The 23,849-nt window shown below is 37.4% G+C and overlaps 1 protein-coding gene across 13 annotated transcripts in view; it reads left to right on the top strand.

Moving 5' to 3' along the window:
* Nucleotides 1-2,318: 2,318 nt before the first annotated feature.
* baz2ba (bromodomain adjacent to zinc finger domain, 2Ba) overlaps nt 2,319-23,849 on the top strand; it is a 353,869-nt gene continuing 332,338 nt past the window's right edge. For 7 of the 13 annotated variants that reach the window (XM_072579427.1, XM_072579426.1, XM_072579423.1 and 4 more), the window contains exon 1: nt 2,320-2,604. The gene's annotated coding sequence lies outside the window, so the exon portion shown is untranslated. Of the gene's footprint in view, nt 2,605-3,431; nt 3,860-23,849 lie in introns of those variants that run through there. The other 6 variants (XM_072579428.1, XM_072579422.1, XM_072579421.1 and 3 more) reach the window with 4 other exon arrangements.

The following is a 23,849-nucleotide window of genomic DNA, read 5'->3' as shown; positions in this document are numbered from 1 at the left end:
CCAGCATCCATATTTTTTTGTTTTATTTTACTTTAACCATCACCTTCTGTCTCCTGTCACTAAGCCAATTTTAAATCCAATTTGCATAAATTACCCTGGATTCCACGGACTCACCTTCTTGACAAGCTTCCCATGCAAGACCCAAGCAAAAGAGTTACTGAAGTCCGGGTAGATGTCATCCACTGTACCCTCTTCCACATATCTAGTCACCTCCTCAAAAAGTTCAATCAAACCTGTCAGACATGATCTTCCACCTTTTACTCCAGGTGTATACCTTAATAGGCACCAGGCACCCCTATCCAATAGGTCTTCATCATTCAGTGTGAACCTTGCTAGTGATGGTCAATGGGAAATCATGGAGAAATGATCCTGCCCTCTCATAACATTCATATACTGAATATGTATTTCAAAAAAGAGCTATCAGGTCATTTTTATCCTCCCTAACGCAGAGCATTATTCACTGGATGACCCATGGATCTGCTGTGTGAGTTCAAATAATACTTTCCTCAAACCTTACATCAAATTTTATTTTATAATTCAAAAATTATTGGATTATCAACCTCTATCAACAGAGAGTAGTTTGGAAAATCAGATGTTATTATATCTAGACATAATTAACAGATGAATTTGAAGCTCTGTTTCACCTCTATAAATGACACCCAACAATGATTAAAATCACATGCTTTATTTCATATTTTCTGCTGTATTGATTTGTAAACTATAGCATATCATTGATATGTAAAACATAATTTCATCAAATATTCTTTCTGAGATGATTTAACTCATCCAAAAATTAAGTTGATACCCTACATTCATTATTCACTAAGTTTTGTGAGCAATAATAAAGTAACACTCATTTGATTTACGAGAAATCATAATTGCTAAGGAAATGAAACTAGTGATGTCCCAAAGCAGCTCCTACTTATTTACTTGAATCATAAATACCAAACAAATACTTATTTTTGCAAAATAGAAATTTACTGTCAATGGTATACATAGAACATATCAATATGAATCAGACTTCACATTTATTTGCCATATCCTTCTGTACAGCTGTAACAGCCAATGTTTACTGTGATACAATCCTAATTTATACAAGTTTCTACCCCAAAAAGGCTGAAACATTGTTTGAAATAAATACTGCATCAGATGATCAAGTAAAGAATTTGCTGTGATAATGCTATGGCAACACAAAAAATTAACATTTTATTAAAAGTAAAGATAAGCATGTTTTAATGGTAGAATACATTTTACAGTAAGTTTATCTTTTTTGCCTCTTAACACTTATGATATATGACACTCCTCATTTAAAGTTTCATTCTAATTAATTTCAATGTAACTCAAATTACTGTCATAGATTTAGCTTCCAGTATTTTTAGAGAGGAAACCTTCAATCGATGTTGTTTCTTTTATGCACATAATGAATAAACAAGTATCGTCAAAATCAAAACTGAAGCAAATCTGAACTCAGTCTAACTTATATTATTTACTTAATATAAAGGAAAGCCATATGTGTAAATGATCAATATTACAGCCATGAGTCAAACTAAATGTAAAAACATTTATTTTGAGTTCAAGTATTGAAGGATATTGAAGTTGCAGCATAGAAGGCCATCCATCCCGTTGTGTCCGTGCTTACACCCAGCAAGAACTACATAGAACCAATGAAGTGTAATTGTATTTCGTTCAAATTAAATGTTTTTCAAACTAGTTGTTTTTGCTTTCTAATTTTAATGAAATCACCGCAGAGTATATTGAAACGTTCAAATTTGTATTCCCGGAATGTAGCAGTGAAAAATCAATAACTGCCAGCACAGCGCAGCTGTCTGATGCAGATCTTTGGGTCAGTTTATGATAAAAAAAATTAATACTATATAATGAATTAAACACTTTGTTTGTTCTGCAAAACAATCCGTGTCTGCTGCATCTTTGACAAAAAGTATATGCACCCCAAAATTATTTGAACCCTAAATATTTTCTTTTGAAACGATTCACAATTAAAGTAGCTTACACTCCGCACCTTCCCAAATGAATGTGCTTGCAATGCAATCATTGTACTTGCATTTATGTTACAAATGACCGCGGTAAAGGCTGAGCTGACATTCGCATCGCCTGCGAAAAAAAGGGATGAGGGGCTTTTATAATGAATTACAAGGCTTTGCAATTCTCACGTACTCATACAGTCTATAACCCTTAGAAAAAAAGTTATTTTGAAAAAAATCCCCAGTTGATTGTTTGGACGAAGATTAAAAAAAAACAACTGGGAGGGGGTGGAGGGAGGAGAATTATAATTTGCTGTTTTTCTCTGCCGCTGGATGATAAGCTGTTGGTTTCATTTAGGAAAATGTTTCTTGTAGCAGCAAGTTTCATTGTTTGAGCCATGCCTGACGTCACCAGTTCGTGAACCACATGCATTGAAGCCGAAAAAGTCTCGGTCTCCCTCACAGCTTCTGGTGAATTAACGAATTCTCCCCTTTCTCCTCCCGCCTCAATTAAAAAAAAAAGTTTCGAAACGAAAACAAGAACGTTAACAAATAATTCCACCATCTGTCCCTCCAACTCCCGACGCATCCGGAAGGGAAGTCGATGACATTTGCGGGCTAGGTGAGTTGCATTTTTATTTTCGATCTTGTGTATTTTTCTTCTCGGTGTTTTGCGGCGGCGATGTTGATGATGATGATGATGAAGAAGAAGAAGAAGAATTGATGAATATTAGTTGTCGGGGTGTGTGTGTGTGTGTTTCTGTGCGGGAGAGGAATCAGTAAAAGATGAGGGAGTTGCTGGAGAAAACTCTTGGCTGCTTGGTAACGTCCAGCCGCTTAGACCGAGTCTTGTTCTCCCTTCACTTTTGTGTCGCCAACCGTCTCTGTCTTTACATGTCGCTTGAATCGGATCCTTTTGTAGTGGGAGAGCGGCCCCAGGAGAAGGACTGTTCCTTTTATTTGGGGGAAAAAAAAACACACACACACAAACCCACCTCAACAAACGCTGGTTTTCTTCTGAGTGATTACTATCCGCACGACACTTAATGTTGACCGTACGGTCTTATGAAATTTCTGGGGGGGGGAGAGAGAGAGGCGCTTTTGTGTATTGTTTTGTTTACCCGCCCCGGGGCTTGCCCACCTTCTGGCTCGTAGTTTATTTTCAAAAAAAAACTGAAACAAACAAACAAATAAACGGGCACGGCCGGAGCGGGCCGCGGCTGAGCGGCTTCGGGAGGTGGTTTTAAATCTGCAAAGGACGCTGGCGGAGGCCGTGTCCCGGAAAGGGCTTCGGGGACGGGGGGGGGGAGGCTGGAAGGCGGAAGGCTGCGTCTCTTCCTCTGCCGCTTGTCCCGGACCCCCACCAATCTCCTCTCCCCTCCCCCCGCGTGTACCCACTCCTCCTCCTCCCTCTCCCACCTCCCATTGACAGTCCGGCTGCCAGACTAGGCCGGGCCGGGCCGGCCTAAACAACACGGCCCCGGCGTCACCCGTCACATCTGCGTCCCATCTCCTCCTCCCCCGTCAGCACGGAGACACCGACATGGCTCATTCACATCAATTATACCATAACTCCATTTTTTTTATTGTGTGTGTACGTTTCATATATTCTGGTGTCCGGCTGCCTCCCTAACATAAAAAAAAAGCTTGACTGGGCTGAGGTGTGGATGCCCAGCCGCTCTGGGTGCCCCTGTACCCCTGTCCCACCTCCCCCTCCTCGACTCTCTCTTTTCTCTCCATCTCCCTCCCCTTGTTTTGTATCTCCGCCGCTTCCTTATTCAAGCCGGCTGCAGGCGAGTTGTTGAAATTTATCCCTTTGTGTATATTACAATATCCTCCATTTTTCTTTTCAAAACAACAACCCTTCGCCATTTTGGGTAATGTGTTTTATTTTTGAAGCCTTTTGTTTAGAGGAAGGATTTTATCCCCCCCTAAGTTAGGCATGGTTTCTGGGACAGTGACGTCATGTAAAGTTTAGTTAGATTTGCCCCCTTGTATTTATGGCTATTTTTAAAATTCTGGTCTTGAAAAAACTTTGTTTTGTTCAACTGATTGTTAGCTTCAATTGAATCAGTTTTTTTGCAAAAATGAAACTGTAGAGGAACTTTGTAAAGCTTTATTGTGTGTTTAGGATGACAAATAATACATTTCTGATAGTCAATTTGAGCACTTTGTCAGCTAAAAGTCTGTTCGTGTATATTTTCAAGGAAAGGAATTTTTTTCAATGTTGTACATAGCGAGTCTGTTTAAAATGTACAAATATGATTGATTGCTCATTTCACAATCACTAATATTCAGTACATGCAAAGAATGTAGTGCCAATAATAATGGAAATATGAATATTTTGCATAAATATGTGATGGTATTTGTGGTTTTGGTTAAAGATCTCATTAAAATGTGGAAAGTATTGACAAATTGCATATTCGTTCATATTAATCTCAAGTAACATGTGTAAGCAATAGAATGATAATATGTGAAGAACAGTTTTTAAGAGATTCTCAAACTTTCAAGGTTAACATTTTTTCTTGAGGCCTTTTGTAGTTCCTACATAATGTTCATGATATTACTCTGTCCACATTATTATTTCTAATGACTCTTGCAACTCTGATTATATATTCATTTATTACTTTTGAAATACTATGTATATGTTTCTTTTTAAATAAGGTGCTGATTTCAACACAGCTGTATAATCAAAGTTGGTAGTAAGGGAAAAGTTGTAGACCTTCTAAGATATGAATTTGTCTTCAGGTTTTTTTGTATTACCTCTGGCTATATTCTCTTGTCAGATCAGCACGAGTTTAAACAAAGTGGTAGTGTTCAATTTTTATGCTTGTGAACAATAGAATTCTCTCTTCATTGTATAAAGTTCTGAGCCGTTTGCCAGAAAATAATAAAAAAAATCAAGTTGGGATACCAGGTGGAAATGCCTGCATTTTAAGTTGAAAATATTGTTAGAGCTTTTAAGTGGTTTTGTGGTTTTATGAGCTACCATCTTTTTAAAGTCTTTGTAGTGGGGTATTTAAAGATGTGTAGAAAAACTGCTTCATCGTTTTTATATGTAACTACTATTTTCACAAGGGAATGCACTGTAATAGGATACTTGAATATTAGTAACAAATCCATTCTGTTGGTTACTCTGATCTTTAGTTTTTTTAGAAATGTAAAAGCTCAAACAGCAGATGGCTTTAAATTATACATGCAACAAAGGCCTGCAAGATTTGGCAGATTAAGCAGGGGAAATAAGCAGATCAAAGGAAAATAAAATATTGCTTGCACAATAGTTGCATTTCTTCTAAGAGTTGTTTGAAATTTGTATTGTTGGGTATTTATTCAATATTATTTACACTTTTACTGTTGATAATGTATGATTTGGGTTTGATAAGTGGTCATTCCTACTATTGTTTGATTATAGTACTGATGTGTAAGATTTTTTGTAATCAAAACCAGTTAGTAAAATAGCCTCAAGTTTATAACTGCATTTCTTGAATTGGCCATATTGCAAGCAATATAGATTTTTAGGAGCTACTTTAGCAGTCAGATGAATTTTGCAGCTGAAGTATGATGTGCACATGCTTTTATTTCATATGCATGCCACATTTCTGCTGATGAAAAAATATCACCTAGCTCCTTTTCCTTTGAGTTGTACTTGACATGGGTAAATATGGATTCTGAAACATTGCATCTTAAACTGAACCAGAAAAATTATTTTGCTGGTGTTGTAAAACTGAGAATTCAACTATAGTTTTGTAGTTATCCAGATGAGTTCTGGTTGTGGTTTTGACAATAGCATAATACTGTATTAATATACGTTCAGGCTGTGTAAGTATGTATTGGAAATATTTGTGTGAAAATTGCAGCATTAATCATATTGATAATTTATCTTTTGTTGGTAAAATTTTATTAGTGTGCTGTGATTAACAGAAAAAGGTACAGGATATCTCTTTGTTTAGCTGTTTTGTTTTGTCAGATGAAATGTGAAGGAGCAGATGTTTTGCCAAACATCCTGATGTGCTTGTTTCCTTATGGGAGTGTATGACTTTTTCTTCTGATACATTGAGTTGACAGCTGCTTGATTTCATGGAGCTGCTAAGAACCCATTAGTGGTGTCATTGAATTGAAACAGAACAGTCACTCCCAGCTTGAATTGTGATTCCAAATGTCTTCAATTGTTGTACATTTGCAGCACAAGATTTTACTATCACGTCTTGATGAACTTGTTTGCAACACACTTGTTTTGCAGTTGAGACAGAAAGGATAAGCACGAGCTTTAGTGTGAATTATAAGACTATAGAAATATCTTTTTAGTACAGAACATTGTACTGTAGGAAATGTCTTTATGGAAAACAGTATTTGTGCAGTGAGTAATTCAAATCTTAATAAGTCCCTTTCAGTTTACTAATCAATATATCCAAGCAGTATGTTATTAATATCCGTGTTTTATTACAGAAATAATTGCATCAGTTCTTTTAGCAATTGCTACGTATGCCTAATAAAATGTGCTGACCAAAGTCATTTTGAGGGATGAAATTGAGGAGTGGAAGCTGTCACTCAGAATTTAGGGTGTTTAGGATCACATACCTGAGTTGTCACCTTTATACTTAAATTGTTGCCAATTATTTGTGTGTTTAATAGAAAATAGTTTCAGCCTGGTAGAGTTTGAATACATTGGAAAAGCAGAGCTAACTAAATTCAAATGAGCAGTTTTCTTACTGGAATGATTGAAAGTGTATTTTTATGGATTGAAACTGGCTGATATGTGACTGTTACTCCTGAAATGTTTTCTTCAAAACTGAGATTTCAAAGCTCAGCTAAATGAAATATTCTAGTTAATAATGATTGGAGGTGCTGGTGTTGGACTGGGGTGTACAAAGTTTAAAAATCGCACAACATCTCTTCACCATCTGATGGAGGAGAAGCGCTCCGAAAGCTAGTGCTTCCAAGTACATCTCTTGGACTGTAACCTGGTGTTGTGTGATTTTTAACTCCAGTTAACACAATATGGTTTGTGGTGGATTTTGCTGTATTTATGTAATCAATTCAGCAGTTGTTTAGATATGTCTGGTATTAAAAACATGGTCATAAAAATTCTCAGACTATTGTACTTTTGCCATAAAACAAAATGATTGATGTGAAAGCTATTGCTATCCTTCAGAATTTTTGGTGATGTGAGCTTAAAGGTTGTGCCTGTGTACAAGTTGTTTCCGGCCTCTGCCCTTTACATTTTATGTTTACTTTGGGAAATCTGGTGATGTAATCTGTTCAGTTACAAGAGTGAAAAGAAACTGTTGCTTTTCATCTTAGTTTTGTGATGCAGTTCAGGTTTCATGTTAAATTTCTTTACAAGTTTAATCTGACTTCCTACATGGATTGATGCGACTTGTCCGTATTCTCCATTTTATGACTGACTTTTATTCATTTGATGTTTAATCCTAGTCTCTTACATGAGGTAAGAAATAGAAGCCAGACTGGGCTGTTCAACCCATTGAACATTCTTTGCCATTCAATAAGATCATGGCAGATTTGATTTTGGCACTTAATTCCCTCTCCCTGATTGTTTAATTACTTACCTACCCCATAACTCTTGACTCTCTTATCAATTAAAATCTGTTGAACTTGTTCTGTACTTTCTGGAAGTGAATTCTACTAACTATGTTCTGAGAGAAGAAATTTCTTCTCATCCCAGTCATAAATTTGAGACCGAAAGAACTGCAGATGTTGTAAATCAGAAACAAAAATAGAAATTGCTGGAAAAACTCAGCAGGTCTGGCAGCATCTGTGGAGATAAATCAGTTAATGTTTTGAGTTCTGAGGAAGGGTCACTTGACCCAAAAAGTTAATTCTGATTTCTCTCCATAGATGCTGCCAGACCTGCTGAGCTTTTTCATCAATTTCTATTTTTGTTTTAAATTTGAGACCCCTTATTTTTAACTTGTTCCCTCTCCAGATTCTCTTGAGAGAAAACATCTAAGCTTTGACCTTGTCAATTCCCCTCAGAATCTTGCCCATTTCAGTATGTGCACCTGCCTTACTGCTTGCTTCTGTGTCTTAATATAGAGATTGAGACAGTTGCTGAGATGATCATACCTTTTTTTAAAAAAGTTATAATTATAGTGATAATTTGTTTTGCCTTGAATAAATTGCACCCATATGCATTTTCTGTTTAATGAATAATATGTATTTATTTTGCAATACTGAAGTATGTTTGCAGCTTTTTTAAAGTTGAGATTAATCTTCTCTATTTTAAAAAAAACTCAAATTGCCATCTTTTATAGATTGAGCTGCTCTTTGGTGGCAAACTGAATTTCAGTTTAAGTGTCTGACACTGTTGACATGTTAAGGTAGCTTACCAGCATTAACTTAAGTAATTTAGTAAACCAGCTCTTCTTGGCTGAAGTAATATAATGTTGTCAAAACAAAATGATCTATTCATATCTTGGTATTGAACTAAATCTAAATAAAAATATTTTTCTAGAAATACTATAGTTCAATTGCAAGAACTGCTTAATGTAAGTTTTGAATAATAAAACAAGATATTAATGATTCTGAAATTGATTAGTTGCACAGTCTTTGGTAATTTTACTGTAAACCATTACACTTTACTTTGAAGGCTTTTGGATTCATTTTCATAAGGAATCATAAAGGGTAACTTAATTTGCTTTAATTTGGATCCAGTGGTTGATTTTTAAAGCAAAATTCCTAGGTTTTATTCTTTGATTGATAGATTGCTGATAAATCAAAAAAAATTGACTGAGACATTTGCTTACCTATGAATTTTTTTTTCCAAACTGGAAAAATAGAGTCTAGTGTGACAGGAGTGATCTCACTTCTTACAAGCAATAGTTAATGTAGACAGTTCTTCTCAGGCAGCTTGAATAGCAGGCGCAGTAAATTGCATTTGTCTTTTGTGACATATCTTCAGTGGCCTGTAACTGTCCTTGGATCTTCTACAGAAAAATTAAAAATCAAGCAAGTCAGCAGTTCTTGTGGGTACTTTCACTGAACTGAATTTTGAAACAAAAGGAGAAATATCCAGAAAGCAGTGATTGTAATAATGCCAGTATTTGATCACAGCCAGAACTGGCAAATGAAACAGTGTACCTTCACCTCTTTTATCCCCACCCTCTGCCCTAATGCTAAGCTTTATATCGATACAAAGCACAAAACATTGGGTTGTCATGATCTGTGGGAGTTGGGAATGTGAAACTGCTTTGCTGCGATGTACAGTTCTGATGAAAGAGTGCAGTGTCTAGGACCAGTGTCCAGATCACAGACATAAAATCGACTACCTCTTAAGAGAGGCATCAGGTTAATTATTACTGTGGTATTTTTATGCAGGCAAAATTGTATTTTTACTTTGTTTTTTCAATTCTTACCTTTTCTACAAGCATATACTCATTAATCAAAAGAGTAGGTTTCCTGCTGAGGACAGAGGTTCATAAAATTGGCATTTGGTTTGGTGTTAAAAACAGTGCTGAGATCCTTTTAAAAGGATGGCATAAGTAAATCTAAGGTCTTTGTATGCAAACCCTAGAGGTTAATACTGTATAATTCAATGTCCTTTTCCTATTTTGTATGATTGATGTTTTTCTTTAAGAATTTGAAGCAAGATGCAAGTCTTTCCAGTAGGTCATGAATGGCACCTTCTGATTGGTCAAATTGCAAAGAGGGTTTGGGGGAGGTGGGAGGGGAGGTCTTGGAATATTCTGCAGAGATTGCTGATTTTCTCTGAGATCATTGTCATATTGCCTGTGTGGTTATAAGAACATCAGAGTGATTGACGTCTCCTGCTGTGATAATGGGCTGGTGTTTCAAATGCCAGTAGTTCTGCCTGTTTGTACTGCAGATTAATGTTATTTGCACTCTTAACACAACTAACATGTATTACATGAATAAACTACTGAGATTTTGCTACAATAATATTGAGACTGTGGGAGGAATGGTCTCATAATTTAACAGTTATAGAAAGCATACTTCATTTGAGGGTTTGTAATGGCTTGTACATCAAAACTGCATTGGGTAGCAATAGTTTTATTGATCATCTTCATTTAAGAATCAAGTCACTTCTGTCACAGAGGCTTTCTTTTCTGCTGTGTTAGCAACATAGCTTCAATTTTCAATTAGAAATGTAGATTAAATGCACAAGGTGATGAGACAAATAGAAGCACATAGTGAGGCAGAGTACATTGTATTGTAGTTTGTGATCTGTGCAAATATGAAACTAATTATTTTGAATTTCATTACTTTTATTCTTTGAGTGGGTCAGTGGTTTAAAATTTCTCTGTGATATCTTGTGCAATGACTCCTTGGTCTCCATTCTGAATTACATTGACAACAATTGATAATATTATTACAAATGAAATAACTACCTTTTGACCAGGATGTACAAGTAGACCTTTTGAAGGTTCAAAAACCAAGGCTCAATTTATAAGCTGAGTATAAAACATGAGCCACCTGTCTGGATAGTTGGTATTTTGAAATGTGGGGGAAAAAAGGCAGTAATTCATATCAAGCTAATGTGGCATGGCTTACTGAATTAATCAGTTCTATAAAAATAGCTTCAATCAGGGATAGGCAAAACAAAGACCAGCTCGAGAATTCCTGGAGGCCTGGTATTCCTCCACTGGTGCCATAAACAAACATGTTGAAATAGATCCCATCTACAGACCACAACAGTACAAAATCAGAAATAGAACCCTCTGCCATGACAGAACCATATATATTCTGGGAAGATCACAACAACAGCACTTCATTTGGAAGCTACACAACACTGAAGATGTCACCCAGTAGGGAGACAAAACATTTGCAAAAGAAAACAGGCTTGGTGAACCGGCCAACAACTCCAAAATAAATCTTTATCGAGCTAGGCTCGTATCTCAAGATATCCCCTTTTATTGTTTACCATGAGGAATGCAGTTGGAGCTCACTTCACAGTAGCTTTTGTGAGGGAAAATGTAGCTGCAAGATTTGCTTTTGCCTCCAGTCAATGGCAGAAATCTTTCGTGGTCCTTGCAGAATATTGTGGCAGAAAATAGTCAAAGTTATCTTAAGAAGCTGTTGGAAAGAAGGTGAGTTCTACTGGTACACAGGATGAACTACAAGAGCCACATACATGAGATCTGTAAATAAAGGTGGAAAATTGTAGTGCCAGAAATCTAATGGAAGGACCCTCATGGAATCTATCTTCTGAAGATGTCTGAAAGAATGAATTAGTGACTTCCATAAGGCTTTGGCATACCTTTTACATTGGTCATAGGAAAAATGAATTAATCTTAAATGTTTGTGAAGGTTTGTAGCTCAGGTTGAGATTTAGGGTGTAGGTTTGCTCGCTGAGCTGTTGGTTTGATATCCAGATGTTTCGTTACCTGGCTAGGTAACATCATCAGTGGCAACCTCCAAGTGAAGCGAAGCTGTTGTCTCCTGCTTTCTATTTATATCTTTCTCCTGGATTGGGTTCCTGGGGTTTGTGTTGATGTCATTTCCTGTTCGTTTTCTGAGGGGTTGATAGATGGTATGTTGATCTATATGTTTGTTTATGGTGTTGTGGTTGGAGTGCCAGGCCTCTAGGAATTCTCTGGCATGCCTTTGCTTAGCCTGTCCCAGGATAGATGTGTTGTCCCAGTTGAAAAGGTGGCTTTTTTTATCCGTGTGTAGGGTTATGAGGGAGAGAGGGTCGTGTCTTTTTGTGGCTAGCTGGTGTTCGTGTATCCTGGTGGCTAACTTTCATCCTGTTTGTCCTACGTAATGTTTGTGGCAGTGTTTGCAAGGAATTTTTTAGATGACGTTCGTTTTGTCCATGGGATGTACTGGGTCTTTTAAGTTTGTTAGTTTTTGTTTGAGTGTGTTGGTGGGTTTGTGTGCTACTAGGATTCCGAGGGGTCTCAGTTGTCTGGCTGTCATTTCTGGCACAACACATCTATCCTGGGACAGGCTAAGCAAAGGCATGCCAGAGAATTCCTAGAGGCCTGGCACTCCAACCACAACACCATAAACAAACACACAGACCTAGATGCCATCTATCAACCCCTTATAAAACGAACAGGAATGACATCACCACAAACCCCAGGAACCCCATCCAGGAGAAAGATATAAATAGAAAGCAGGAGACAACAGCTTCGCTTCACTTGGAGGTTGCCACTGATGATGTTACCTAGCCAGGTAACGAAACGTCTGGATATCAAACCTACAGCTCAGCGAGCAAACCTACACCCTTAATCTTAAATATTTAATAACTCAAGGGAACACTTGGGAGAAAAAATAAAAATTGATCTGAGTTTATAATGCAACTTTTTATAAGCTGTAATGTTAAGTCAATGGTGCTTGCTTTGTTTTATCTGTATTTTTAAACAGGAATAAAAACATTTATTTTCTTAAAAAGAAATCTTGCGACATGTCAGTTAATTGCTGTGTTCATATTTATTCTTTAAATGTTGATGGCCCCTAACAGGATAGTAACAGATGTCATTTATTTGCAGGTGGCTTTTTATCTTGTTAATTAAATGGAATATGAATGTGTTCAGTACTAATGAGTTTGTATACTTTACAAAGGCCACCAGGATGTCTGTCCTTGTACTGTATTGTTCATCCACAACTTCATCCTTTTTCATTCAGCAGTTATCGTTAACTCTCCTGCTCCTTGGATGCTGCCTGACTTATTGTTCAACTCTGTCTCCAACATCTGCAGTCCTCACTTGCTTCTCATGAACATGCAGAGAACTTGATTTTTTTTAGTATGTTTTTCTATTTAAAAATTGCCACTGACTTGAATTTTGTCCCAATGGCCATACAGGTTAGTTCCACTGTGAATCATACCTTCTGTGAATCAAACCTGTGGTTTTTTGTTTTGGAGCCAATGTTTTTCATTTAAAAGCTTTCCAATCACTAGTTTGGTTGCTGATTCGAGTGTTTGATCAATGTTGGCAATGTGGTTTAAGGGCTCCCCATGTTTTTGCTGCTAACAGTAGATGAATTGTTGGAAACTAGTGATTTTTGGCATCAATATTTTGGTCTTCTCCAAGTAAATTGGTTCTCTACTGCAACATCAAACACTTTTATTCCATGAAGCAGGAGTGTTAATTATGTGTAGTGCATTTCTGATGACAATGTAACCTTTCTGATTTAATCCATTCTGTTGTGAAGTTGGGTAGAGTACTTGTAGATTGGGAGACAGGAAGTTAGAATTTGGTGTTTGTGAAATGCTGGGTTGGGGGATGCATTGGGTGATCCCTTTTAAAAGATCATGTGTTTTTCCTGTGCTTAGAGACTTAAAATGGCTGTCTGTGAGTTTGCAAGTTCGCAGAGATTACTTGAATTGAAACATTTGTATTGAAAGGCTGTACAGTTGCAGGCCCAGCAGCAGTGTTTTTACCAAAACAACAGGCTTTTGAAATTAGCCAACTAATTTGAACCAGGCACTTAGATACCAAAAATTTAAGTCTGATGATTTTGACAACATAGGATCAATCCCATTGTAATAAAAATTGATATGTTATCACAGGTATCAAACAAGGTGGCAGTTGGGCAAAGACTCCAGAGCTAGCTGCCATCCACCAGAGCTAATGGCTCTTAGTTCTCTAGAGAGAATTGCTGGCTGTCACATCATCTTAGAGAAAGCACTATCTAAATAACAATGGTACCAATGGCACAACTAGTTAATATTCCTGATAGAAGAATTGACGGAGAAGGCACAGAACATTTCTTAAGACATGTAACCTGGCTGTAATTTCAAGAGACTAACCTACTTTTTTCAAATAAACAGGATTTGTATTTATTGGAACAGCATACCATTTGAATCTTGCTTTATTTGGGGATAGTTAGTTATTTGGTTTGTCAATAGTTTAGTTAATTTGTTCACTGTTATGGATTTAGATAAATAAATTGTTGATTTTAAAGTGTCAGGGATTTATTTTATATAACCACTAGAAATTGCTGAAAAACAGGTTATACCATTTTTCACACTCCTTTTATAGATTATGGGGCGAGGTACTCCTCTTTGGGTGTTTTGATTTTAGTTCTCAGAGGGGGGTCAACCTCCGCTTTATAAGAAATCCAATACGGACTTCTCAGAAAGGCCAGTTGCTCCTACATGCTCTTGTGGCACCTTTGTTCTTGGCGGTATCTTTAGAGTGGAATCCTCCTTTCAGTCTTGCATTATGTTTTAATTGATGGCAAATTCAATTGCGACATGGTAATTTCAGCAATTCTTCACTTAAAATTGTGGTTGCTTTCCTGAAAATCACAACTTTAAGTGGAGCATAATTTCTCATAGGAATCAATGTCAGAACTAGAGTTAGGTTCCTGTGGACATTTCTTGCCCAGAAAAAAAATGTTCAAGTTGAAATATTCTTCCCCACATGTGCATCATTGTGCATTCCTCACTGAAATAACTTGTAAAATAAAATAAATCATTGAGCATAACAAAAATACTTCATCACTGGAGTCTCTGTCCTAAGGGTACACCTTGTATTTTTCAATAAACTATTCCTGGAGACAGGACAAACAATTTTACAGTACCTGTGTACAGTAGCAACACTATAGATTACAATGATTTCTGTGTTTTACACTCAGCCAGTCCTGAAACCTCAATACCGAAAACCGTTTGAGTCTGGAAATGGGCCTTATTTCTTAGAGATCAACGATATGGACTTTCTTGTGAAATAACAAGGATTGCTTTGGATACTGTTCAAATCTATCTTCTTCAGAACCTTTGCACTGGGATCTGTTCAAAAAGTTGGAATTGCCTTGATTGCATGCATCTTTCTGCACAATTATGTCATCAGGATGAATGATCTGATGCCTGATGATTCCTGGTAACACAAAATGCATGCATATGATAAGGATGGAAAGAAAGCAAAAACTAGTGTTAACTCAAAACATTGTTGACATGATGATGATGAAGAAATGTGCATGTAATAAAGTGACATTCAGGTGGCGTGACTTAATGGGAATTTGTATTTGACAAGTCAGCAAATATATTGAAACCAGCTTCGTACTACTTTTGTTGGAAGATTTTTTTCCTCCTTTGTTGTTCACTACATTTGTGAGGGACTATCTTAAACTATTGTGTGTTGTGGTAATACAGCCTGCTTGATCCCTTGCATCAAATTATAAATGCTGGTAATTAAAAATCACATGGGGCAAAAAAAATTAGGCTGACTACAAAAGCAAATACACTTGGTTCTGCTATAATGCAGGTTTCTTCAACGGGAATTGGCTTTAAAGTGATTGAAGATTTTAAAACACTAACTTTCCTTATCCGTTTTGGCTACAGTGCAATAGTCCCATTAGTTTAAATAGTGCGGCTATTGCACGATTTTCTTATAATGTGAGATCGCATGAGAATGGAGCTTTTGCTTTATATCAGAATTGACTGTATAGGATGGTGCTGCTGAAAATGAGCATTGTCTTATGTATGGTAATAGAAAACTGTTATTTTGGGGCTTGGAAAATTAGGTCTTAACACTCTGGTTAGATTTATTTACCTAATTTGTAGTTTATCTTAAGTGTATCTGTTAAGATTAATTTGTACATAATTGTCCTTCTGAAGTCATTCAGTGGGGACAGGGAGGCTGATCAATTCTACATTCAAATGTTGAATGTACTGCAATTCTCGCCATATTTAAGTTGTGTACAGAATAAGAGTGATGTAGAGCAACGTATGGCAGTTGCATATGTGAATTAAAATGGACAGGTGTGATTCCAGAATAAGAGTACTGGTGAAGAATTGTTTGTTTAACTGTTACTTAGTAGTTTGCCTGGAGCTGCAAAATTTCAACAAGTAATTTTGTTCAGGGCTATGAGTTATTTCAATGCAACACATTACATAAGTTTTGTTAATCACCATTATAATCTACGAACTCTCATTTTTATCTCCTAACAACTTTTTTTTTATTAGTAATCCTGAACAATCATATGAATTCATATTTGAATAATTATTTTTGTGGTGCCATATATAGCAATTTGCTAAATCAGTTTCCGTTTTAAAAATGTAGCTGTTTCTTTTTCAGTTTTCCATTCCACTTGAATGTTTAAATATTACACAGTGGGGATTTTTTTGAGGAAAAATCATTCTATTCACTTGGATTGGAGAGTGAACTTTACTATTTGAAATAATTAAGTACTGCAAATGTCGTAGTTTGTATAAGGAAACAAGTTTAAACATAGTACTTCCCATCATGAAAATTCATGTTTGTTGCAGAACTGTGGAAACAGAGTTGAGGGCTTGCTGATTAAATTGTAACTACTTTTCGATGTTATTGAAATTGGAAATTGAATGCTTATTTTCCTTGGGTAAAGATGCAAAGGTTACCATATTTATGTATTTTTTGGAGTTCCTTTTTGATTTGGCAGTTTAGCTTTTAAAAAGTACTACAAACAGAATATTTCAAAGAGAGTGATGAAATTTTCAATACATCTCTATGACTCTGACTCCAATTCAGTATGATGGAACAGTTAGTGTATGGATAAATATATAATCTTCTGTTATTCCTGATTCTTGTCTTTAGTTTACATAATAGGTCATGTTGCGACTGTACAGGACATTGGTTAGGCCACTTTTGGAATATTGTGTGCAAATCTGGTCTCCTTCCAATTGAAAGGGTTCAGAAAAGATTTACAAGGACGTTGCCAGGGTTGGAGGATTTGAGCTATAGGGAGAGGTTGAAAAGGCTGGGGCTGTTTTCCCGGGAGCATTGAAGGCTGAGGGGTGCCTTATAGAAGTTTATAAAATCATGAGGGGCATGGATAGAGTAAATAGACAAAGTCTCTTCCCTGAGGTGGGGGGTGGGGAGGGAAGTCCAGAACTAGAGGACATAGGTTTAGGGTGAGAGGGGAAAGATATAAGAGACCTAAGGGCAACTTTTTCACACAGAGGGTGCAACATGTATGGAATGAGCTGCCAGAGGAAGTGATGGAGGCTGGTACAATTGCAACATTTAAGAGGCATTTGGATGGGTATATGAATAGGAAGGGTTTGGAGGGATATGGGCCAGGTGCTGGCAGGCGGGACTAGATTGGGTTAGGATATCTGGTTGGCATGGACGAGTTGGACTGAAGGGTCTGTTTCCATGCTGTACATCTCTATTCTGGATTAGTGGTGCTGGAAAAGCACAGCAGTTCAGGCAGCATCGGAGGAGTAGTACATCTCTGTCTATAATAACATGATAATACTATGCTACATGTTAAGCTAATTAAGAATAAGATGATTAAACTGTGCCTTTTTAATATTAAAATAATTTTGATTATCTACATGTCTGTCCATAATTGTTTTAAGTAGAATTTGATATGTGATCTTTAGTAAACGGCTAATCTTTGAACCACTGATGAACTAAAGTTGCATTTCTTTGTCGCTGAGTTCAATGCATTTAGTCAAACAGTCATAGAGATGTACAGCACAGAAACAGACCCTTTGGTCCAACTCATCCATGCTGACCAGATATCTTACATTAATCTAGTCCAATTTGCCAGCACTTGCCCTGTATCCCTCTAAGCCCTTCCTATTCATATACTCATCCAGATGCCTTTTAAATGTTGTAATTGTACCAGCCTCCACCACTTCCTCTGGCAGCTCATTCCATGTACGCATCATCCTCTGCCTGAAAAAGTTGCTCCTTAGGCCCTTTTAAATCTTTCCTTTCTCACCTTAAACTTACACCCTCTAATTCTGGATTCCCCTATGCCAAGGAAAAGACCTTTGTCTATTTATCCTCGCCATGCCCCTCCTTTCAAAAGTCCCTTTCTACTTTAGGACAGTAGAATGTTATCTTGCTGTTTCTTCTGTCTAACTAGATTAAGCCAAATGCAGCTAGGAGATGGGGAGAGGAATAATGGCTACAATTCAGGAGTTTTTATACTATTTCAGTCTTTTTAAGCTACCTACAAGTTTTTGTAATTATAAAAAACAAGTTCTTAAATAAACTTGCAGTTTTAGTATTTTTTGATTTCAATGTTTAAGAGTTACTCATTGTGACTTTTGTTTTGAAATGATTTTTATGATTTTTTAAAAAGTGCTGTGCAGGAATCAAACAGTTCTTATTTTGGTGCATGATTACAAGGAGGTTCAAATCAAAAATGCTGTAATGCTGGAAGTCAGACACTTGCAAAAACATGCAAATGAGAGGCAATGTATTTTTAGAGTACTGATCAAGGCGGATACTAAATGACTCTGTATGTCCACTATTGAAAGTATAGGGTCAGCCTTAACTTGACCTGAGTCAGATGACCATGGGCTCAAGTTCCATTCTCGCCCGTGAACTAATGAATCTCGTGTGGTACCAACAGATTATATTTTTGGGAGATGTAGTCTTTCTGGTAAGGCTTTGTTTGTTCTTTTTGGTGGCCTGGTGGAATGTTTCATGCATATCTTCTGATACCTTGGCCAATATTTTATCCTCAACCCAGCTCGTGAAAACAGATTGCTTGGTCATTTAATCTCATCCTTGTTTCTTTGGGATCCATCCTTGGGATAATGCATTGGACAAATTGACTGCTTTGTTTTCTACCAATACAACATTGACTGCACTTCAGTAATAATGAATTACTTTTGAAGGGCTGTGAGATGTCCTGAGGTTGTGAACGTAATGATGTGAAGGTAAATTTGTTTTTATAAGGCAAATATTGTTGGCTTTTTACTTTTTAAAAAAATGGCTGGTATAAGTGATGTTTATGCAATTGCTGACACAAGCCCCTTCTAAGGTTTGGTTACCCACTTCAAATGCTGATAGACTGCTGATGCAGCAATATCTGATGCTTGTAATTGCAATTATAAATTGATCACACTTTATGGTTACAGTTGGTGTGAATATCTCCTGCAGCTAAGGTATAAGTATAGAATATTTGTTTGTGATGAAATCCGAGAGAATTATATAGATTTTGGAGTCAGATATTTTACTTCCTTGTAATGTTGTCAAATATTATGTGCATCTTGCTGAGTAAGACTATGCTTCCAAGTTTCTCTCGCTGGGAAGTGGGGTGGAAGGGATGGTTGTGGAGAAGTGAAGATGTCAGAATGATGCTTCTGGTGCCAAAAGCTTGGTATATCCTTACTGGACATAAATCTATTACCGTATGGCATCAAAGTGAATGCAGCTCAAGGTAGATTGTGAATTGACTGTGCCATCTGTGTATCTTCCTGCAATCTGAAACTTTCCTCCTTGCTATTAACCACCTGGCTAATTTTTGTATCAAACTGCAACCCTTTTTATTTTGTCCCTTACATTTTCATCTAAATCAGTAACACAAACTGCAAAGAACAGGGAATGGACTGAGCACTGATCTATGCAGAACACCACTGGTAATAGTTATTCAATGGTGGCAAAGTAGGTCAACTATGCATTCTCCTTCCTTCATTAAACTAGTTTTTGATCCAATTCACCAGAAGTCTTGGAAGCCAAAGGCTTTTACATTTTTCACCAGCCTTCTGGTGGGACTTTTCTCAAAAGTCTTCCTAAAATCCATGTAAACTAACCTTCACTCTGCCCTCATTAAACTTATCTGTCACCTCACTTGGGTTAGTCGGATATTATTTTCTTTTAAATCCGTGGTGACTTTCCTTGACTAACTGTGTCTTACTAAATTAAGATTTATATCATACCTCAGAATTCATTGCAATAATTTGCTCACAATTGAAATTTAACTAGCTGCCATATAATTACTCAGATCACTCCTTCCTTCTCCATGATACACAATGGGTACAACATCGGCAGGTCTCTAGACTTCTTGCAGCATACTTGTAGCAAGGGAGAATTGACCCACAGGCCCAATCAGTGAAGATTGGAGACAATATTTAATCGTCACTAACATTCAACATCGGAGCCCACCATTGGTGTGTACTCAGCCCCCTACTGTACTGACTGTATACCCATGACTGCGTCGCCACATACCAGACTAATGCCATTTACAAGTTCGCTGATGACACCACACGGTCGGTCGAATCTCAGATGATGACAAAACAGACTACAGACAGGAGGTGGAAGACTTGGAAAAATGGTGCATTGAGAACAACCTAGCTCTCAATGCCAGCAAAACCAAGGAACTCATTATTGACTTCCGGCAGGATTTTACTCATGCCCCCTCCCCACGCATTAACAGCACGTAGGTGGAATGAGTGTAGAGTGTCAAGCTCCTGGGAGTGGTCATTCATAACAGGCTTTTTTGGACTCTTCATGTGGACGCACTGGTTACAAAGGCCCAACAATGTCGTTTCCTCTTCCAGGCAGCTGAGGAAATTAGGCATGATGGCGAATACCCTTGCCAACTTTTATAGGTGCGCCATCGAGAGCATTCTGTCTGGATGTATCACTACCTGGTATGGCAACTGTACCATTCAAGATTGGAGACGGTTACAGAGAGTGGTGAACTCTGCCCGGACAATCACAAAGGCCATCCTCCCATCTATAGAATCCACCTACCGCTGTCCAAGAAAAGCCACCAGCGTTCTCAAAGATCCATCCCACCCTGGCAATATTTTTCTATAACCTCTACCATCCAGGAGAGCGTACAGAAGCCTGAACACACGCAACCAGCCGGTTTCGCAACAGTTTCTACCCTGCTGTTGTTAGAATTCTGAATGGACTTGCAAATTCTTAACATTCACCTGTACCTGTGTTTTTGTTTTTGATGCTGTTTATCTATTATTTACTTATCTATGCTACTTAACTATGTGATCTGCCTGTATTGCTCGCAAGACAAAGCTTTTCATTGTGCCTCGGTACACATGATAATAAATTCAATTCATTCAATTGAAATATAATGGTCAGATTTTCTCCCTTGTTTCTTAATAACAATGTATCTAATCTGAATCTAGATCTTTTAACTACTTTAAAAGATGTCAAATCTCTTAATTATTTTCACACGTTGTTACTCTCATCCAATATTTTGCATTCTTCCTTTGTAATTGTAGTGTCATCACCAGCTCTTTCTTTTGTGAAGTCAGCAACATAATATTTATTCAATACTTTCCCCAAATTCTCCATCTCTACAAATGAGTTACTATTTTGGTCCCAATTAGGCTGTGCTTTTTTCTTAGTTATCCTCTTATTCTTTGTATGCTACAGAATATCTTTAGATTTTCATAAGTTTACTTATTTGTATTTTTTCATGCTTTCACTTGATTAGTCCTTTTTTTTGTTCGCTTTTATGCATTCTGCAGTTTTAAGTTCTCTCAACCATTTTTTTTTGTCTCATTTTACCCTCTGCACCCAAGAGCTTCTGGATTTGGCTATTCAACCCTTCCCTTTAGTAAAACACATTTGCTCTGAATGCCTTAAATCTCCTTTTTAAATGTCTCCCATTGCTGTGATACTAATTTACCTTAATGTAGCAATTTCCAGTCCATTTTTGCTAAGTCGTTTCTCACCATAGTAAACTTAGCCTTCCCATAGTTTAATTCCTTCACTGTCTTTGTACTTTTTTCCATATCTCTGCCAAATCCAACTGAATTCTATCACTGCCACAGAAGTGGCCTCACATTGATATTCCTTTCAATTTGTTCAGGTTCATTCTCCCAAACTAGATCCAACATTGCCCTACCTCTTGTAGAGTTCTGAGTTCTGAAGAAGGGTCACTTGCCTCGAAACGTTAACTCTGATTTTTCTTCATGGGTGCTGCCTGATCTGAGCTTTTCCAGAAATTTCTGTTTCTGATTTCTAGATTTGCTGTTCTTTCTGTGTTTTTTTTGCTTGCCCTTTGTTGGGCTTGTCACATAGTAACTCAAACTTCTGCGAAATACAGTTTAGGATTTCTGTGCCCTCTATTGTTTACACTGTTTCCATTCACCATTTCTATGGTCTACCATTGAATTGGATTGTAACAATAAATAAATCTTTATGTGCTCTATTAGATACATTTCAGTGTACCAAAGTTAGGGAACCTTGCTTTCTTTCCAACACCCCCCCCCCCCCCCCAACCCCTCACATGATTAACCTAGTAGGATGTCAAAATATCCTGTTCAGTGCAAAAACTTACCTCTGAAATATACAAAGAAAACTTGGCATCAAATGATCAGAGCTGTCAGAATCTTTCTTCCAATCCAGATCAGACAAAAAGCTGACCAATTATTTTGTTTGGATTTTTCTGCTTTGCCATCCTATGCAACGTCCACCACAACAGAAGTAATGCAGCAAACCAACCAGGGATCATAAATAAAGGTTGAAATTTTGGCAGCTACAGAGAAAAGTTAAATGGGTGATTGGGGGGACGGGGTGATTGGGGGGAGGGGGTGGGTGGGTAGGTCAGGTGAATGGATGAGGGAAGATGTCGTGATACATCCAGTTGAGTGTCCATTTGAGTAGGGTACTGGAGGGCCCCGGTTCAGGTCACCTATGGATTGTTAGGTGGTTACCTAGTTAATTATTAATGCAAGTAAGTTGGAACCTGCTGAAGTCTCTTGAGTTGGACTTGGAGACATTTTCGGAGAGGTTCAGATACTGGGTAATTTAAATTTCCTGGGCAGTTACTGCATTGTGATGTCCACCAGTGTCTGATGTACATCTTCCAGGGTAAGTCGTATCTTCTGATGATCTGGAGACTGGAAGATCTGGATCACAGGGTCATCTTTTGGCAGACAAGGAAGCAATTCAGTTGATTGAGTGTTTGCCAACTCTCCTCTAAACAATCCAATCAGTCTCATTTGCCTGCTCGATCCCTATTCTCTACAAATTTATTTCCTTCTGTCTTTTTGAAATCATTATTTCAATTTCCATCACTGATGGGCAGTGCATTTCTGATCTTTCCTGCTTCTTGTGTCTTTTTTCAAAAAAGACTTCCTTCAATTCCCCTTCATCTCTCTCTTGTCCAGAATCTTAAATGTGTGTCCCCTAGTCCTTGTACCTTTTGCTAATGGGAAGAATTCTTCCCTGTCTACCTTTATCTGGCCAGTCATAATATTGTACACCTTTATCAAGTCTCCTCTCTCTCTCTCTCTCCCCCTCTCTCTCTCTCTCCCCCTCTCTCTCTCTCTCTCTCTCTCTCTCTCTCTCTCCCCCCCTCTCTCTCCCCTCTCTCTCTCTCTCTCTCTCTCTCTCTCTCTCTCTCTCTCTCTCTCTCTCTCTCTCTCTCTTTTGCGTTGGCTTTTTCAACCTAACTTTGGTACTCAACTCCACTTCCCCTCCATCAAATTACTTAAAACTCTTTCGTATCCTTTTCAAGGGTCCTCGCATTTTTCCTAAAATATGTCGACCAGAACTGGGCGTAATAGTCTAGTTGGGCCTAACAAAGAATGCTTATAAGGGTTTAATTTCTCTGATTTTGTTCTCTGTGCCTCTACTTCTGAAGTCCAGTATCCCATATATTTTGCTAACCACTCTTTTGATATGTTCTGCCATCTTCATTGATGCATATGCACCTAGGGAGTCCTCTATACTTGCACACTCTTTAAAACTGTACCATTAAGTCTAGATTGTTTCTCATGATCCCTTTTGTCAAAATGCATCACCTCACATTTCTCTGTTGAATTCCATCTCGTGCTCATTTGTCCTTATTTTGCTTTGTTATCTATGTCCCATTGCAGATGACTTTTATCATCCTTGCAGTTTTTCATTCCTCCAAGTTTGGTATTATTTTCAAATGTTATCTTTTTCCAACATTGAAGTTGTGTATATAGCAAAAATTATCCTTGGAGAAGTAGCCATTCTCTACCACCTCTCCTTAATTTGAAAAATAACCATGTATTGTGACTCACTGCTTTTTGTCCTTAAGTCAATTTTTTGGTCAGCTGAATTCTGACTCTTCTATTCCATAAGACTCTCTCTTATTGAACAGCCTTTCTTAAAGTCCATTCAACAACATCCTTTTTTTAATTTGATTTGATTTAGTATTGTCAAATTTACAGTGAAAAGTATTTTTTTGCGTGCTAATCAGACAAATCATAACTAA

The sequence above is a fragment of the Chiloscyllium punctatum genome, chromosome 10, assembly GCF_047496795.1.
Source record: "Chiloscyllium punctatum isolate Juve2018m chromosome 10, sChiPun1.3, whole genome shotgun sequence".
In the NCBI taxonomy this organism is placed as follows: Eukaryota; Metazoa; Chordata; class Chondrichthyes; order Orectolobiformes; family Hemiscylliidae; genus Chiloscyllium; species Chiloscyllium punctatum.
The sequence above is the reverse complement of the archived record's forward strand: the minus strand, read 5'-3'. Positions and strand labels throughout refer to the sequence as shown.